Consider the following 20,221-nt stretch of genomic DNA (forward strand, 5'->3'; position numbering starts at 1 on the left):
TACCGTCTGTCGCAGGAGCAAGGCAGTGCGCCTGGCCTGAACCCTTATGTCCCAGCTCAATCACTAAGATCATCCCCAGGAACAAATCTGGTCAATCCCTTATTTGGTGAGACTCACATGACAACATGAAACTGAGCCTTTAGTGTCATCAGCCCAGTCCAGTGGAATATTCTGCCAAGAGAGATTTGTTAAAGGATTGTTGAGAGTAATTGCACTGTATGTGAAGGACTAAGCAAGACAGCAAGAGGAATGCATAGAATTTAAGTTACCCAGGCACTCCAGCCACAGTAGGTCTTCACAATGGTTGCAGGCATTCCTGGCTGGGTCATTTTTTAACCAACCAGCTACCCTGGCGACAGGAGTAGATGAGATGCTGTGCCATGCTGAAGTTTGAAGACACTGGCAAAGGGCTTGGCTAACTGCGTGTGAGCCTACATTTAAAGATGGGAAAGCTCTTGGAAGCACCTGACAATGTCAGGACCTTGTTGGGAAACAAAAGGGGGTGGAGCCTCCAGTTCTTACATAAACTCTCAGGCAGAAGTGAATTGTTGCTGAAGCAACATCTACCTTCACATTCCAGAGCATAGCATTTACTGAATTGTTAATGGACAACTCTGAGGAAAAAAGACCCAGAGGCCCTCGGAAATGGTATTCTCCCCCCCCCCCCCAAAGAACTACATCCAAGAATTTCAAAGACAGATTAGCTTGGAAAATAAGCTAAGTATTTCTGACTTTGAGTAACATAACTTATTTCTGAGCCAATCTGATTTGGGCTAGGGGAAGCTTGCCTGTCAGTACCCAAAAGCCATAGTAAGCCCTTCAGCTTGCTGAGAAGTACATCAGAGCTCAGGCCAGCAGGTCTTTCTGCTTGCAAACACAAGTATTTAGGCAATCAGTCCCTGCTGCCAGAGACCTTGATTTGAGACAGCTGCCTTCTTACAGAGTTGAAAGCATGGATTGGTCTGCCTGCAAGGGAACTTGTGCTATGAAGTAGAGCTTAACCTTTTCCTGGTTTTTCACAGCTTGTCATCTATAGTATTGATTTTTATTTATGAATATCAACAAGAAATCTTCAGTATGTATTAAGAGGACAAATGGCACTCAAAACTGTTGGAGAAGTAGTGCTAAAAACTTCAGTCATAAAGCACAAACCTGATCTGTGTGAAATAATATGCTAGGCTTTTGCAAAGAAATAGCTTTTGCAGGGAAATAAGAAAGCATCAAAGATGACTCACAGACCAGTCCCATGACAACTGCTGTGCTGAGCCAAGGAAGGGCTACAGCTCAATGGCAGACCATCTTTTTTTTCAGGCAAATGGTTACAGTTTCAATCCCCAGCATCTTCACATAGAGCTGGGAATGTCCCTGTCTCAAACCCTGGAGAGTCTCTGCTGGTCAATGTAAACAATATGGAACTAGGTGGACTAAGTCTGACACAGTATAAGGCAGCATCCTATATTTCTAAGGATGTGGCATTCAGTGCATGACGGATCACCTTCCCATGCCAGTATTGGGACCCAGCATTTGCACCGGTAGAGCTACAGTCCTTTGTTCTGCTTGACTTTGCTTGCTCCACAGCAAAGTCCTGCCATGCATAATCTCTTGTACCACTCTGGTGGGAACAGCGGGATGGGCAGGGCAAAAGTCCCTTCATGACAGTGTAGAAATGCAAATATGCTGTTTTTGTCTATCAGAAAATTGGGAAGTCATAGAGCAGGCACGTCCAACAGTTAGATCGTGATCTACCGGTAGATCACTGGATGTCTGTGGTAGATCACTGGCTCCCCCAAAGAAGCTCAACAACTTTGGCTCCCCTGAAAAGAAGCTCATCGTTTTTGCCCTGCACCCCCCCCAAAAAACCAGGGATTTCTTTCTCCCTAAAAATAGTTCAACAACTATGACCTAAACCCCAGAAAACGGGGTAGACCACTGCCAGTTTTTAACTCTGTGAGTAGATCGCAGTCTCTTGGGAGTTGGCCACCCCGTCATAGAGGGATGCACCAAACAAATATAGGACAAATGGACAGGGCTGGGTCACCCACGAGGCAAGGTGAGACAACTGCCTTGGGTGCCAGCATCCACAGGGGAACCAGATCCCAATGTAGATCTTTATTCCCCCCTTGTTCCTGATGTAAAGGAATGCTTGGTAACCTCAAGCCTGGGAACCAAATGTGCCCTGCCAAGTATCTCTCTACGACCAAGCTGCAGACCCTCCCCAGCCATTCTTCTCTAGCCAGCTGACCTTGTTTTGCACTCTACTGGAGAGCTTTCATCTGACTGAAACATGTTTTTGAACACAGATAATGCCTCTTGCAGTATGTGTGAAAGCTAGCCTACTGTGAAAATTAAATTTGCTTCATTGCTTGACTCACTTTTGCCTCATGTCTCCACCTATCCCTGGCATGTTCCCCCCACACAAGGGAATGCAGTCCTGGGCTGAAAAAGGTTCCCCCTTACCTACCCTAAAGATATCCCAGCTTTCAATTTTCCAACTAGACCTCTCTTGCCTGTGCCAGCAAACCAGTTTAGGAGGAGAAGATAAGACAGAATTAAAAAATTGTTGATCACAAAATGAAATCAGTGCCCCAGTAGGGGTTGGAGATGGTAATAGCAATATAAAATTTCACTTAAAAAGGGAAAGGAACCCCTGACCATTAGGTCCAGTCGTGACCGACTCTGGGGTTGTGGCGCTCATCTCGCTTTATTGGCCGAGGGAGCTGGCATACAGCTTCCAGGTCATGTGGCCAGCATGACTAATCCGCTTCTGGCGAACCAGAGCAGCGCATGGTAACGCCGGAGCGGTACCTATTTATCTACTTGCACTTTGACATGCTTTTGAACTGCTAGGTTGGCAGGAGCTGGGACCGAGCATTGGGAGCTCACCCCGTTGTGGGAATTTGAACCGTCGACCTTCTGATTGGCAAGTCCTAGACTCTGTAGTTTAACCCACAGCGCCACCCGTTTCCCAAAATTTCACTTATGGGAGGGCAAAGTTTCATAAATGAAAGGAGTAATACAGCAAGATTCATTCAATAAGTTTATTGTGCTAACCAATGGCCGTATAGCAAATTGAGATTATTTCTTTGGGGATGTGGACAGACTGATGGGTAGATATTTCAGAACACTGTCTTCTCATTTTTATTTTTATTTTTACACCAAAGCTAGACTATGGAAACGGTGAGGCTATATATTATTTTCTTTATTATTCAGCATCCTGATCTTTCATTGTTTTCTATCCAACCAGCTGTTACTTGCACGTTTCAGAAAGAGTGACATATTGTCGATAGCAGCAATGTAAAGTTTTCCTATCTGCAGACCACTTAGTAATCAGTATTGACAAATGAAGCCCACGGGCTCTCACTGTGATTTCACCAAGTGCTGGGGAAAGATCGGTCTTTTTTTTGTTAAAAAAAAGGAGTTGCAACTGAGTTTTGCCTAAAACAGAATTTCACAGTGAAAGCAAAGGATCCTCCATACAAGAAAAAGAAGAGGAATTTGGAAGAATAAGAGAGAAAAAAGATTTTTATATAGCATTTAGCAATCTGTATTTATAGTGGGTCTGAATTAGAAACGGGTAAAATCCTGCCCATTTTTTTTTACAGTACTGTGTAGTGGTAATTGGTTAAGGTCCCCCTTCCCCTAAACAAGGATACAAACATCAGAACACAAAAAAGGAATTTCTACAGGGAGAGTCACTGTGATGCAACCACCTAAGATGGCAGGTGCTGAAGGGTATCCTTTGATGTTTGTTTGTTTGTTTGTTTGTTGCATTTATATTGCATTTATATCTCCTCTTCATTTAATCCCCACAACCACCCTATGAGATAGGTTAGGCTGAGAGGCAATGACTGGCTCAAGATCACCCAGTGAATTCCTGGCCAAGTGGGGATTTGAACCCTGGTCTCCAGGCCCTCTTCCAAAACTGACCGCTACACCACACTGGCTCTGCTCCTTCAGTCTAAAAGTGGTCATTGATGCATTAGTGACACCTCACTCCAGATCCTCTGATGACCTTCCAATGGTTCCATATTCTAGTTTCTGGAAATAGACCTGCAGGTAGGAATGGAAGCATCATATCACCATGTCTTCCAACTCCCATCCATTAGAGCCATATCATGGCTGAGGTTATAAAAATCAACAAGAATCAAGAAAGTCAAAGTCCCCCTATCTGTCTCCTAACAGAAGCCATCATTTAGGAGCTGACTTGTGGGCAGGACTCTATTTTTTGCTGTTGCACATAGCTATGGAATGTGGTAATGTTTCACTGCCTATAAATATTGCAGTCTGGTAAAGATAGCACACTATTTTGCCATAAACCAAAGACTACGTGTCTATGGAATGTTATTTCTGGATCTCAAGGCTTTCGAACTTAAATATCAGCTCAGCCTGCTACACACTATTCCACTTCCAGCTTGTTAATCTTCAGAAGACCTCCATACTGCCTCCACATTTTCTGGTTACTCTTAGGTTGAAATAAAGGAAGGGAAGGAGGAAGGGAAGGAGGAAGGGAAAGAAGGAAGGAATTCAATTATCTTTTAATTTGATTTTGTAATGTAATGGGATGTAGCAATTATAATCTGCAGGATGTACACCCCTAAACAGAAGAGGATGTGACCATTACTTAATTATTCCATTTGACGAAGTCAGTCCTTGCTTTAATTCACACATGAATAGCATCAATTTGCATGTAAATAGAAACTCTACATGCTTCCATGGAGCTAAAAAGCTGTGTTTCAAGGTGGAATTAGGCAGGGGGCACATCACAATTTGATAGCTCAACCTTGTAGAGAGACATCTTGGCTAAAACCACTTTAAGTACTCACTTCCTTGCTTTCTCATAGGACTGCATATTGGCCTCGCTCAAAAGGTGCCTCCATATTAGGCTGCTTTTTTAAAAAACGAAGTCACTCAATAGGGATGGGCAAATTCGTTAGTTTCGGGTTCTCTCAGGGCTTATCCACACTGACCCTCTCTCTCCAGGCTGTTGCTGTTTCTCCTTGAGTTTTCCCTGAGAAAATGCACCCTTTAAAGCTGAATCAGAGCAAACATCAATTCAGGTTTTCTGCAGATTGATGTTTGCTCTGATTGGGCTTTAAAGAGTGGTTTTTTGTAGGGAAAGATCTGGAGGGGGAAAAGGGGGCTCTCAGACATGGAGACCTGCACCTGGAAAGAGCAAAGAAAAGTGTGGATAAGGCCTCCATTCCCCCCCTCTTTTTCTTACTCTACTCTGGTCTTCCAATGATCACATGAGTACAATATCTAGGAAAGCAACTGGCTACATAAAACTAATATAGGAAATAGAACATATGTGCATTAGCAAGACCTAACAGGCTTTGAGGAATGACTAATATTGCTGCATTTTAATCCTGCTGTTCTTTACTGATACTGCTGGTTTCATTTCAACATTATTGATGACTATTCTATTTATGTGGCTTTATTTGATTTTATGATTTATGATTTTGTCTGCAAAGCATGGGGTTGCGCTTTTTGTTCTTTGGATGTTGCATCAAGATAAGAGATGGCCTTCTCTCTAGATCCTTGTAAAGCTTATTAGCTAAAGTGATCACTTTAATGGGCACTGATGGTCAACTGATATTCCCAGAACAACATGTGCACACTATGCCAATCTGTCAGTGCAAGAGCTGGTTTAAACACTTTTTAAAGTCTGGAGCATGGCCAGTAGAAGAAAAAGCTTCAGTTGGTAACCCAGCTGTGACCCTATCTGGATAGGGACAGCCTGACTTCTGATAACCTCTAGGTTAGACTACTGCAACACATTATACATGGGGATACAGATGGGAAACCTCAGCTGGTGCAGAATTCAGCAGCCAGGTTGTTCACTAGGGCAAGATGGTTAGAGCATATAATGCCAATTCTGGCTCAACGGCACTGGCAGCCCAATTCAAAGTGCTGGTTTTGATCTGTAAAGGTCTTGAACACCTCAGGACCACAGTACCTCAAGGACCGGCTCTTCCAATGTTTATGTTCTTATACTCTTGTCAATGACATAGAAGATCCTGAATTGCTTAGGATCTACCGTAGTTACCTAAAGGAGAACCTCTCCACATAGCCTTGCCCAAGAACTGAGATTGGCCTTTAGGGCCCTTCATAGAATCCTTTCTGTGAGTTCAATGCATCATGCAGGGAACATACGGAAGGCCTTCTCCATGGTGGTGTCGTGGAGGTGTATTTGTCTATTGCTGTCATCCATTTTTTACCATGGTGGCTGCTCTGATGTTTAATGAAGTTGATGGTTTCTTGCTTAGCAGGGCCCCAACTAACACCAAGAAATCATGTTGGGTATAACGTGTGTTTAAACCAGATCATTGTTGCGTTCCAACATGATCTGGAGCAAAAGGAACTATAAAATGCATATCAAGAGTTACAGGTAAATGATCAAAACAAAAAAATTCCTTCCAGTAGCACCTGGAAGGAATTTTTTTGTTTTGACTATGGCAGACCAACACGGCTACCTATCTGTAACTGGAACTAGGTAAATGATCCAGGGCAATGTTTGAACCAATGCATCCCTGTTTCCCCTTCATCGACAGAAATTAAAAAACAGAAGGAGAAAACAATGGCAGGCAAATGTGATCCTGTGTTGGCTGCACAGGATTAAGCAGGCCATTTCAAGATATTTTCCTTGAAGAGTATTTCATTGGCCTCAAAAGACAGATTTAAAAAGAGCACCTTATTGTTCCCTGTTTTTATCTCCTGTTCTTTTTCAAAGCCACAAATTTCCATCTGCTGCATTTAGAACTTAAACTGTCCCCAAAATCAAGTAAATTAAAAGTGTTTCTCCTAGATTTGTCACAGTGCCTATAAAATTCTGACTTTATGTGCTTCCTGGACTTTTGTGCTCATTTGTTTTCAGTTCAGCTGTAAGCCACCAAGCACTTCATCTGCTACCACAATTGCAAACATTAAAACAAATTGAACACAAAATTATGCAGGACTGTGTTAATGAAGGACTCTTGCTCTACAACACTGATTTCTGGGCACCAAGACTAAAAGTGGACTACTTTCAAGCAAGAGTCACCTGCGGGTGTTCAGTTGAGTCCCCTCATGCCCCAAGAACAAAGGAAGCTGCCTTATACAGAATCAGAGCATTGGTCTATCTAGCTCAAAATTTCCTACACTGACAAATAGCAGGACTTCAAGGATTCAGCTCTACCTGGAGATGCTAGGAATTGAACCTGGGACCTTTTGCAGGCAGATGTTCTACCACTGAGCTACAGTCTTCACCCAAGAAGAAAACAATTACACGGAAGAAAGACATACCATTCCCTATGACCTCATAGCCCTTTTCACATGGTCTTCCAATTTTATTGTACTTTTACTTTTTTGAACCTCCCTGAGATCTATGGGTTTAGGTGATATGAAAATTTAATAGCTACAACAACATGTGAAAAGAGCAGAGTTGCACCTTGGTCCAGACAATCATCGTGCCTATGGGCACAGAGCCTATTATGTACTTGATGTACCTTAATGTATATGCTCAGACTTTGTGCATACAGCAATAAAATGATGGAGCCATGAAAAAGGACAGTGGTGTGGTATAGCTCACCACTTCCATACATTAAGTCTACAGGTGTAGATGAAGTCTACGTGTAGCTACTAACCATGCTGGCTGAGTGAAAGAACTTCCATGTTCAGAGGGAGCATTGCATTGAGTGCCAAGTGATGTGGAAAGGAGGATAAAGAAAGTAAAGGCAATTCCCATGATATCTTCCTAGTGTGTGAGAACAGCATGCTGGATCAAAGGAACCCATGGTCTGCTTCAACAAGATTATCTAATGCGACCTTTCTCAACCTGTGGGTTCCCAGATATTGTTGGACTACAACTCCCATTACCCTTAGCTACCAAGGCCAGAGCTCAAGGATGATGGGAGTTGTAGTCCAACAACATCTGGGGACCTACAGGTTAAGAACTGCTGAAAATTGTAATAGTCCTGGGAAACCTCTTTTTTTGAAGGGGGGGAGTATTGTACTAGCTTTTGGAATGTGGGGATGGAGAAATCTTGGCACCCTCATCAGTCTACAATTCATTGGCTTTTGGAGGGGAGGTGGGCTATGGCAATGAGCTGAGAGAGAGAGTATGATTGTGCAGTGCAAACTTAGACTCATTCTCTTTAATCACCTCCTCTTTTCTACTTTTGCTTTAAGAAACCTCACACATATGTAGGGAAGCAGGAGAAATTAGATTCAGTTTGTGTTTAAAGTCAAACATACTTTTTTCACATGTTCTGAAGCAACAAATAACCAAAACACAGCCATCCTTTGAAATCTTTTGAAGGAGGATTACCAACCAGCTCCCATAGCGGCCCCTTACTGTCAACACAGGGGCATCTAAAGGACCATCTTGCCCTGAGGGAAGCGGGGGAAGCAGCAGTAGCTTTTTCTACACAAACAATTTGTCTTTCCCATTCTATTGTTACTTTAAAAATAATAATAGTAAAAGACTCAGTGCTTATTCTTGTAATTATCTTATGCAAATCACTTTGGGAAGTCTGCTTGAAAAGTGGTATATATTTTCTGTAACACTTTCCCCTTAATTCTGAGATGTCGTCCTCCAGCCAAGTAATGTGTACAAAAATGCATTTACTAGAGGAAATTGTACATACATTAGTGAAAACATATAAAAATGCACCATAGCAAGAGAAATTGCTTTGCAAAAATATGTACATGGTAAAATTGCATACAAATGTGTGTGCATTAGGAGAAATTTGCACTAAAATGTCAATTAATTTTCATTTTTAAAATTGCAATTAAAAAATGTCATGTAAAAAAATAATCAGAGAACTGAATTTCAGTTTGAAAAATGAGAAACCAAAATTCACAGATTCACTCATTCCTACATAATTTAGTACCATAGACACAACGCACATTAGATCCATTTATGGGTTCTGTTGAAAACAAGGGGTCTAGAACACACCTACCATCTCCTGTGAGCTGAGTGTTGCACAGAGCATATTGGTACGGATGTCCAAGCTGCTGGGTTGTTCAGTCAAGAAAAACAAGGTCACATTCATCACAGCATTTTGCCTTGCCCATTGTTAATTTTGTTAACAGCTACACTGAACAAAAGGAAAGCAACATAGCAGGATCATTGCGATGGAAAAACTAATGCTAAATAACTGGTTGACAATTTGAAGCTAAAGCAATGGATTCTTTTAACATACTCCAGTGAAAGCCAGAAAATGGTTCCAATTTAATTAGAGTTTGCTCTTCGTCTGTTTTTTCCATGTGGCAACAACAACAAAAAAATTGGCTGCTCACAAGAAAAAGAAAAATTTGTATCAGTTGGTTGTTGGGGTTTTTTTTGGGGGGGGGGGGTTTGGTTGGTTGTTCTAGTTTGAGAAATCAGTAATATTGCCGCAACTATTTTATTTATTTATTTCAACTGTGTTGGAATCAACACACCATGATTAACTTATCCAATATTAGTTATATTCATAGCAGACTCATTGGAATAAGAAATGGGTCTACTCTTAGAATATCATTATATATATAATATCTAAACATACAACCAAATAAAGCTGGGCTATTTTGGGCTGGGGATGTTCCACTTCAGTAAAGATGTATAAAACCCATTGGACTTGGGGAGAAAAGAAATTTGTTCTGCTCCCTTCATCATTTTTGCAAATACAGCCAGTGAGAGAGAGAAAATTATGTATATGAGCAATGTGTTGGCTTTGTGGAGACTCATATAACTTCAGACAATGCAATTCTCCTGCCTGCCTGCCAGCACCCAAAAACACACAAGCAGTATATAGCAAAGAAAAGCTCTCACAGAAGATTAGACTTCTACATTTAAACGAGGTTGATCTTGGATTTAGTCAAGTATACAAGAGGGGATCATGATCTTCCATCAGCCACTTTCTCCAACTTTATACTGTTCACACATATAGATTATTCATACGAGCCTCAATTTCTATACATGAGCCAAAACAAGTTCTGGGCCAGCGCCTTTATCTCCAGGTTCAAATACAAGATCCTTCTGTATATACATAGAGAGTTGCATGGACTAAAGCAGGGACACCCTAAAACATTTCTGTTATCAGCAGGTTGTGGAACTCTTGGAGACAGAGCTTAACTCACTGTAATTATGCCGATACCCCTTTTTTTGCTGAAATGCAGAAAGCTGACATCTTTGAGAGCAGCCTGTGGGAAGCGGGGAGGGGAGGGATACACCAGACCTGAAAAGCTAGTTCTGTTTCATTCTGCTGTCATCCTGACATTTCCTTGTAAAAATGGGGGTGGGGGAGGCAACCCTTATTGACTCGTCTGTTGGCAAAGAGGTTAGTGGGCATCAACATTTCTTGCAAATTTTGGTGCAATTATTCCAAACCTCTCTAGCAGCTAAGCTTAGCAGCCTGGATTTGTTTCCTTAAAAGAAAAGAAAAGAAAAGGGGGAAAAACCCACCACACTATTGGAGAACTTGACTCTTTTCATAAAGCAATGTGTTGTGCCTTCGTAGCAAGTGCTGTTAAAGAGGATTATAGATATCCAGACTGTGGCTGTTACTCTAGTTTCTTTAAAACACATGCACTAACAAGAAAAGACCATCAATCACCCTGCAAGGTATAAATCCTAATTCCTACCCTTCCTAACAGGTTTTAAAGGTCATGGATGTATAGAAATGTGTAGCTTAATTTTAAATGCATTCATTACTCTTGCAGGGGAGTTTTACAATTTATCCTTCCTCTGTTTTGCCCCCATTTTAAATCAGCTATTTAAAATGTGAAGCAAGCATCACCAAAGATTATAAAGTGTAGGACATAATAAAGGAGGCAGCACAGTATGCTGCCTAATTTTTGAAGTGGAGTGAGAGTTCAGAGAGGGAATCACACTTGGGGTCTGCTTTTCAATCACCTTCATTTGTAATGTTTGCATATTTACAGTAGCTCAGCTCCTTCAGCCATGTTTTCAGCAATCAGATTCCACACTGGGGACAGAGAACAGCCGCAAATGAGCGCTTGATCTATAAATGGCCATTTTTACATATAAGGAAGGGGGGGCATGAACTGAGATGGAGGCAGGACGGCAGCTGGAGGAATTATGTATCTTGTGTTCATCTGATACAAGAAATAGATAAAACATTTGTGTTTGGGAGAATGGAGAGAGATAGGAAAATAGAATAAAAGCATGCTTATGTCATCAGACTTGCATTTTATTGGAGCGGGGGCACACTACAACTATAAAAGTTGATTGTGGCAGGTCACAGACTATCTTCTTACCAGACCTTGCTAGGCCACAGACCACCACAGGGTTAAACCTGCTAAAGTCCTTTAAAATCAATGTGTGTTATTAAATGTGTTTAACAATTGGATTGTGACCCTAGGTCACACCCACACGAAACACCTAATGCGTATTTATTACACTTTAAAAGTCATGACTTCCTCCAAAGTATCCTGGGACTGTAGCTTGCCCATCGCATGTCCATAATTCCCAGCACCCTTAAACTACAGTCCGTAAGATTATTTGAGAGTATCCACAATTAGTTGGATCCAGATAAAGCCAGTGGAACTTGGTTCCTATTGAACTTAAGGGAGCTTTAAGGAAAAATAATTATTAACTAGTCCCATTGATTCCAATGGATCTGGACCAAACCCTATATTTAGGGGCTAGATTTGTGTAACATGCTCAGCTATGTGTATATTTATGGCATCTAAGGGCGTTTGTATAGGCAGAAACTTCCAGCCAATCTTGTTGAGTAATTTGGCACACACCAATGCAAGGGACCCTTTCTCTCAGGAAATCTCCATTCTTACCACAGGAAGGCAAGCAATGGAAAAGATTCTCTTGTGGACTCTCTGGCCACCGTAGTCAGGAGGGGTAAAGAAGCAAGCTAGGAATCTCCAAGTCTGTGTGGTGGTACAGTTTTGGGCTTTGCTGTTTCATAAACAGTTATGATGAGCCACCTCAATGAAGGGTAGAATGAGATGGAAGAGTATAGCTTCACCTTCAGTGCAGGCAGGGCAGAGGCAAAAAAGCACATTTTACTTTTGTACGGTAAGCTCTACACACACCTCTCTATCTGCCATCCAGGCAAGTAAGGGGCATTATCAGAGTTCAAGGATACATCCCAGCCAGGCAAAAACATGCAAGCAGAACCATTGAAGGGGGTACTTAGGGATTGTCCTGAAATGCCAGAGTGAGAAGCCTGGGGGAGCACATTTGGGCCCAGACCAGATGTTTCACACTTTTCTATTAAGAGGTTCCAAATAGGTCAAGTTTCAACCATTAAAAACTCCCCTACAATCAGTTGATAACACCCCTCCACAACCACAACCCTTGTTCTTTCTATTTGTCTTGCTATTTCTTGTTTGCAAAATATTAAGTGTCAAACTGTTGAGTGAGACTGGTCTTCCTAATGTGTCTAGTGAGTGAAAAACAGCCTTGACAAAAACTTATTAGCCCAGCCAGCTATAAATAAGAAAATAAATACAATAAGGAACAAGGTGGCTGATAATACCTTGTAAATGAAGTCATCAAGGAAAGCATGGAATGCAAATGTCTGTGTCATTAATTGTATATGAAACAGAATGCCAAAAACATGAATTAAGCAATGAGAGAGAGAGAGAGAGAGAGAGAGAGAGAGAGAGAGAGAGAGAGAGAGAGAGAGAGAGAAGAAATACATATATTTGCTAGCTAATATGAACTAAGTGGAAAAGCAGCATAAAATGGCAAAAAGTGATTTACTTACTCCAAGACCTGAAGATGTACGTGTTACTGTTTAGGTAATCTCGGGATTATTTGGTTAAAATAAAATGTTGCTCAGACGAAAAAGAGTCTTCACAAAGTCTAACTGCTATTTGCTTTGCATGACGATCTTATGCAGAAGAGAAAAATAAGCTCAGATATATTCTGAGAGGGAGCAATATTTGGAGTTAATTGGCCCATTAAGCGATTAATTTAATAGGTGGGTGTTAGTCACTAACATTAGGTTATCCTAGGCAAATTGTCAAAAAGGTAAACTGAAATGAGAATCCAAAATGAATACTGAAATGACAGCAAACATTAGGAAGAGAGAAATGGCATTCAAATAGTAACAGTGTATACAGGATTGGAGAGACCTCTAGTGTCCCTAAAAACCTGAAACACAAACGCAGCTCATTATTGTGCTAACAGGATATATAGATGGCTAGTTTTCATCTTATCAAAAGGGGGAAACTGCAAGTTTAAAATTATGGCTTGCAAAATACCAAACATGTATCATACATTACAATCTCCTACATGTATACAGATCCACGTGCATCAGCCAATCTGTACAATATAGCCACAGTTATATCCAAAAGTGGTCATAATGTATTGAATTTCATTAGCTCTTAGTTCTTGCAGTCTCCCAAACCACAAGCTGCCAAGTCCTTTTAGTCCATTCCAAAAAGAAGCTCCCCTACTTCATGGATATGAAAAATCAATCTCCATTTTTTAAAATATATATATATATATATATATATATATATATATATATATATATATATATATATATATTTGTTTTCGTAGATTTTCACGGGTACAGGAATGCAGGTTTTGGTGTCCTCGGGTGTCTTCCCGTGTAAAAGTTGGGGTGTCTAGGCGACGTTTCGACGAGGTCTCACTCGTCATCTTCAGGCTGGTGCTTTCGGCTTCTTGTTACTGGAACAGAGCAGGATCTCAGTGTTTGAGTTCCTATAAATACTGTTGAGGGGGTGTGGTGTATAGCCTCCAATGTTCTGGGCAGAGAGGAAGTTCCCAGCACACTAGCCTGGGAACTTCCTCTCTGCCCAGAACATTGGAGGCTATACACCACACCCCCTCAACAGTATTTATAGGAACTCAAACACTGAGATCCTGCTCTGTTCCAGTAACAAGAAGCCGAAAGCACCAGCCTGAAGATGACGAGTGAGACCTCGTCGAAACGTCGCCTAGACACCCCAACTTTTACACGGGAAGACACCCGAGGACACCAAAACCTGCATATATATATATATATATATATATATATATATATATATATATATATATATGCAGGTTTTGGTGTCCTCGGGTGTCTTCCCGTGTAAAAGTTGGGGTGTCTAGGCATATATATATATGCTAATATTAATCATGCAATCTAAAGGTATGAGAGGAAACCCTTTTCAGCTCTCTGGGGGCAAGGCCAGAGACAAAACTGGGTTGGGGCAATGAATGTCCACTTAACGTTCATAAAGTAGGGTAGTTTCTACACACGCACCCTCTATGCTCCTCCAGGCAACCAAGAAGCACAGTGGTGCAGGTGCATTAGGCTGCTCCAGAGACAAGAGTCAGGGAACAATATGCCAAATATGTATGAATTAGAACAGGCCACAATTTAGTAAAGTTAGTGGGGTTGGCATGGCATTTAGGCATGGATCTGTTCTGCTTCAAACGTCTGGTGTGATGATGGGATTTTACTTGATGTTTTGGTTTGTATATACAGTATACTGTAAGTTACTTTGGTTACCTCTTTACAGAACATGACCAATACATTTAATAAACCATCATCATCTACCACTGCTTGTTCACCTGTCACCTTTGAGCCAGTGAGAGGGAGCCATGGCTCAGTGGTAGAGCTTCTGTTCTGCATGCAGAAGTTCTCCAGCTGAATCCCTGGCATCTCCAGGTGGGTCTAGATAATTATTCCCTGCCCCAAACCACAGAGGGCAGTTGCTGTCAGTTCAGACAGTACTAAGCCGGATGAACCAGTGGTGTGACTCAGAATAAATCACACCATTTCCTTGGAGGAGGAGCCTCCCCTCACCCCAAAGAGAAGGAAGCAGGAAGCAGAGAGAGCACTGAAGAGGAAGTGGGCCTGCTGAGAGAGAAGCCAACTGTTGGTTTTGTGCTCATGGGTCTGCAAAACCTGAAGTTTGAACATTTCAGCAATGTTCCCCACCTCTTTCAGGGTGTGACTAGATAACATAACAGACATGGGACTACTGCCAATAATGGCTGTCTCACATCTGGTTGTCCCTTTGATACCTATTGAATAATGATATTCTCAATTTGATGTGATATCATCCCGTTCTGAGATTAGACAGCCATGACACCAACACATTGGCTCCTGATGATGGGATGGGATTTTCACATGATGTGATGGCATCACAACATGCACTGAGTTTCACTTGAAATTTTAGGTAAGAGAGAGTTGCGGTTCTCAGCTAGTTTCTCAATCTATCAGAAAACCCCTGATTAACCAACAATTAGATCTGCTGTCTACTGCATTGTTACAGTAAGCTTCTGCAACATAAAATGAGGAGGGAGAAAGGTTGTTTTCTGCTGCTCCAGAGAAGCGGACACGGAGCAATGGATCCAAACTACAAGAAAGAAGATTCCACCTAAACATTAGGAAGAACTTCCTGATAGTAAGAGCTGTTCGACAGTAGAATTTGCTGCCAAGGAGTGTGGTGGAGTCTCCTTCTTTGGAGGTCTTTAAGCAGAGGCTTGACAACCATATGTCAGGAGTGCTCTGATGGTGTTTCCTGCTTGGCAGGGGGTTGGACTCGATGGCCCTTGTGGTCTCTTCCAACTCTATGATTCTATGATTCTATGAGAATGCCTCCTAGGTAGTTTTTGTCTATGCCACCTCTGTCACAGAGAAAGCATGCATATGAGTCACAATCAGAGCCTGTCCACCCATGAGGCAAGGTGAAGCAACTGCCTCAGAGCTTCGGAACATTCGATGGGGCAGTAGATCCGGGCCCACAAGGAGCAAATTACTTCCCATTTGCATTCTCAGCCACCACCTTCTTCTCCATGCTTCTGCTGTTTTCTTTCACATCTGGAAGCAATGCCTCCCCCCCCCATCAGCCTCCTTTTGGATCTCCTTTTTCTCCCCGTTTTCTCATTGGTGGTGGTGGCACTGGTAAGGGGGCAGGGGAGGAGTTGGGGGGTGGATCCTGCTTCTGAGGGGTCATATGTCTCCTCTCCATGACTGATACACACAATCATGCTCACATCCCATCTTTCTCCCTTCTGTAGATAATGGGGTTCAGTATCAGTAAGGATTTCAGCTTAGAACCTTCACTGCATCTTGGTGTTACACAGGAACTGCTAAATACAGCTGCCCCATTGTCAGGGAGTGGCAGGACACTGATGAGTGTGCACCGGAGGAAGAGGGGCTGCAGTCTGGCTTGGGAGAGATGAGCAGTGGTCCGTGGGGATCTGTACCAGCCAGGAGGCAAGAATAGGAGGCAGGGGAATCTTCAGAGCTGGAAGGAAGGAAGAGAAGGCAGAGGCAGGAAAAAATTGAAGCTGCTAAAGCAGAAGCAGCATTATGTTGCATTATGTGAAGGATTTGCTTTGGTCTGATCCAAATCAATTACTGATTTTCATGAACAGGACAGCCCTTGGCAGGTGACCCTCAACAAGGATATAATATTAAGAAAAGGATATAGTATAAGTCTGGGGAACCTTTGGCTCTCCAAAGGTTGCTAAACTACAATCCCCATCATCCCTGGCCTTTGGCCATACTTTTTAGGGCTGGAATAAAGTTTCCCATGCTTCTTCTAGGAATACTTGAGACAAGTTGCTACTCTCCATCACAAGTCAAGCATTTGCAAATGTCTTCTCTGTTTATTTTATGGAAAATATTATCTTCTTCTCTGACAGCTTATCCATAACCCAGAGGGAAATGATATCTATGTTGCTGTCAGCATTGTTCAATTCAGGAGAAAGAGATCTGGCAGAGGAATCCTATACTACAGTGTAGTTGAGTTCCAGGACTTTGTCAACGTATTTCAGGTAACTGTATTCAGCTGAAATATAGTCAAACTTAATCCACAAGATGTCTGGCCAGTTTTCTCTCTAGCGTATGTTTTCTGATCTTTACGTCTATTGCAGTTAGTTCTTTGACCAAGGAGGGGTTGGTTCATTTTATTTATTTTTGCAAACGTTACAGTGAACATTTTCCTTTATATTCTCCCGTAGGCACTCTGGTGAGTTAAGAATGCCACCTATAGTTCATCATTGAAATAGCTCCAAGAGGAGAAAGAAAGAAAGAAAGAAAGAAAGAAAGAAAGAAAGAAAGAAAGAAAGAAAGAAAGAAAGAAAGAAAGAGGAAGGAAGGAAGGAAGGAAGGAAGGAAGGAAGGAAGGAAGGAAGGAAGGAAGGAAGGAAGGAAGGAAGGAAGGAAGGAAAGTGTGGGGGGGGGACACACACCTTCCATGAATACCAACCAGGGATGTTTGATGACATGGATCTTTGAGATTTCTGATATGTATGGCAAAGTTTTTTAAAATTAAGCTTCAGATGGAAACTTAGCAATCAACTGGCTTCTGTATTTCCTGATCATAGCAACACAATTCTTTGTTCAAAAATGTATCAAAATAAGTCTGAAATGTTTGAAGGAAAGGTGCTTTAAAGTGCATTTAAAATAATATGTAGATGCTAATTTTCCTGTAATTTTAAAAATTGCTAATTAATCTGGAAATCAGGTGAGATAGATTTATGAATGCACACATTCAAACGGGATGAGCAGTTACAACAGACAGATTCATCCATACCATCAAGTCATTACATTCCCATCAAGTTACATTCCAATCCATTGTAACAATTTTCAGAACAATTTCTGTGTGTCTGTTGCAGCAAAAACAACAAAGCATCTTGTGCTGCCTTAAATTTTAATAGATTTTATTACAGTGTCAGCTTTTGTCGACTAGCACTCAGTTCATCAGATGAATGAAGAGTTATTCTGAGTCACAGCTGTATTTCTTAGGACTGGGCGGGCAGCTTAACAGTGAGGTCAAAGGGAAATGAAAAGTGGCCGTCCAGGCCTCTCTATCTGCCCCTTGGGATTCTCCCATGGCCGTAGGCCCTGATCAACACCCTCTCCAGTACTTTTGCATGGTTGGAATGTGTCCTTGAACTGTAATGCCGCCTCTTGCTTGTCATGCTGGAGAAATATATGCAGAGAGAACCATCTGACTTTTCTGTAGTTGGAATGTAGACTACTGTGCAGTAATGAGTCACATCCATTACCCCACCACCACTGGAATCTCACTCCCAGTGCCTTGCAGACCATTTTCTATAACTTCCATGAGACATATGCACCTGGAGATTTGCCCTGCCCTAATTCTTTCCTGTCCAACCTCTCAAACCAGCAACAATATTGTAGGGGTGTGTGTGAAGGGACCTTGTTCCCTAGGAGTTAGCTCCTGTGGGTCAGATAGAGAGGCCTGGATAGTCTCATTTGGTCTGCAGTACTCCATCCCTATACTAATTAGAGAGAAGATGTGCTTGGGAACCTCCTACGGGAAACTTGCCCAAGAATTCCTACACACACAATTAAACCAAAAAAAACCCAAACTGGAGCTATGCCTGGAGGTGGTGATGCAGTGCCGCAACATTTAATAAACCAGCTCTAAGTGAGTTAGAAGAAGCCTTGAAAGACAGGTATGCATGCCAAGTTTGCTTTCAAATTCTTGACAAACTCCTGCTTAATAAATAGCAATTTGCCGTGTCGGAAAGCTGAACTCTCTGCTTTGGCTCACTCATAACAAAGACGCATATTCAGAGTCGTGCTGTTTCATGACCCTCCTGAGTTTCTGTTTGAGAACTCCTTGGAAACAGCTGCCACTTCCTCACAAAGCACGTGAGGCGTAACCCAACCAATTTATTGAATTATTCATTAGACTGAGAGAATAAATAAAAAAGGTGGGTATAAGAGGGTGGGTGGGGGAGAGAGAAGAATGTGGCTGTTATATTGGGGAGAGAGGAAGTCAGAAAGTGCTTTTTATTTATAGGTTTATTACAGCTTGCATTTGTCTCTGTGAGAAGCATACAATTTTTTTCATTGGCCACCATAACTCAGGATAGAAAGAAGAGCTGTAAATACTAGAAATTTGGGGTTTTCTGGGACTATGCTCTCCTATTTTTAACTTGCATTTTAACATGGAGGTAAAACATTCCTTTGACAATGTACAGATATTAAATAAAGATCAGGGGGATACAGCAAGCAGAAATTATTCAAGTACTAGAGGAAAAAAATTGCTCCAGGCTACTCTTTCACACATTGTTGCTCAAGTCAGGATTATGATATGACAGTTCTAACTCTGCTGCTGACATTCGAATAGACTATTACATTATTTACTTTTTGTAAAATAACATTCTATTACAGCTCCCTCAAGGCCCACGGCTGTTCTTAGTTTAAGGGGAAAGATTCTCTTTGCCCATGATTCCGAGCTTCCAATTTGCAAATGCAGCTCTGGTGGAGACCACCAATCGGGTCCTCCCTTAAAGAGGGCACATACTGTGGTGAGACCTGAACAACCGACACCCTGTGGTGTGGGTGGGAACATCTGGTAAGCCACAACACCCGATTGGTAGGTCCCTCAAAGCTGGGTACAATCTGACCAATGGGACGCAAACGGTTTGAGGGACCTATTATGCCCATGCATGTGACTCAGAGCTTCCTCTTTCAGCGTGTGCATTCAGAACACCACAGCATGTCTTCTGCAAGCCAAGAGAGAGAGAGAGAGAGAGAGAGAGAGAGAGATTTACCTTCGACGGATCATCCTGCTGATATCTTTCCGTTATCCCTTCTTCTTTTTAATTCCTTTTACCCTCTTCCTTTCCCTAGTTTGAAATTTTTAAGTTTGTTTTTAATACTCCCCATCCTTGATCTTCCCTGATTTAGAGGGGCCCCACGGGGCTTGCGGCCACTTAGATCTCTGCTTTGGAGTCTTTTCGTTTGTTAATTTCTTTCCTATAGGGCGCTTGTCCTTGGGGTTCCCCCAGAGCGCTCCCTTTTGCTGGGGATTGCCATGGATCCCAATTCTAAATTTGTGGCTTTGTGTAGCGATCACTATTCCTTTAAAGGACTTGAGCTCACAAGCTGGTTTATCCAGGGGTTCACAGTGCAGTGTTGCTGCGGCTTGAAAAACTTCTGCTCAGCGGCCCCAATTTATTGTTTTTGGTGTCTTTTTGCCCACAGGGCTTGGCTTTAGCACTTTTGTCTCCAGGGTTGCCTCCATTTCCCTGGGTTCAGGGAGCAGTAATACTGAGCCATGTTAGCCACGCATTTATTTTATAGAGCCTTGAATAGTTGGAGCAAAGGAATTTGAGTTATAGTGATTGTTTGGTCCGCTAATTTGGCTTGTGAGACTTCCCTCTCCGTAAGCTTGGTAAATACTTCACCCCCTCTCAATTTGCTTAAGGATGGTTGGGGAATTCTTGGAGCCGGCAGCCATTTTGCCCTGCTTATTTTGGCGGGAGCCC

This window comes from Podarcis melisellensis, assembly GCF_964234715.1.
Source record: "Podarcis melisellensis genome assembly, chromosome: 8".
Lineage (NCBI taxonomy): Eukaryota > Metazoa > Chordata > Lepidosauria > Squamata > Lacertidae > Podarcis > Podarcis melisellensis.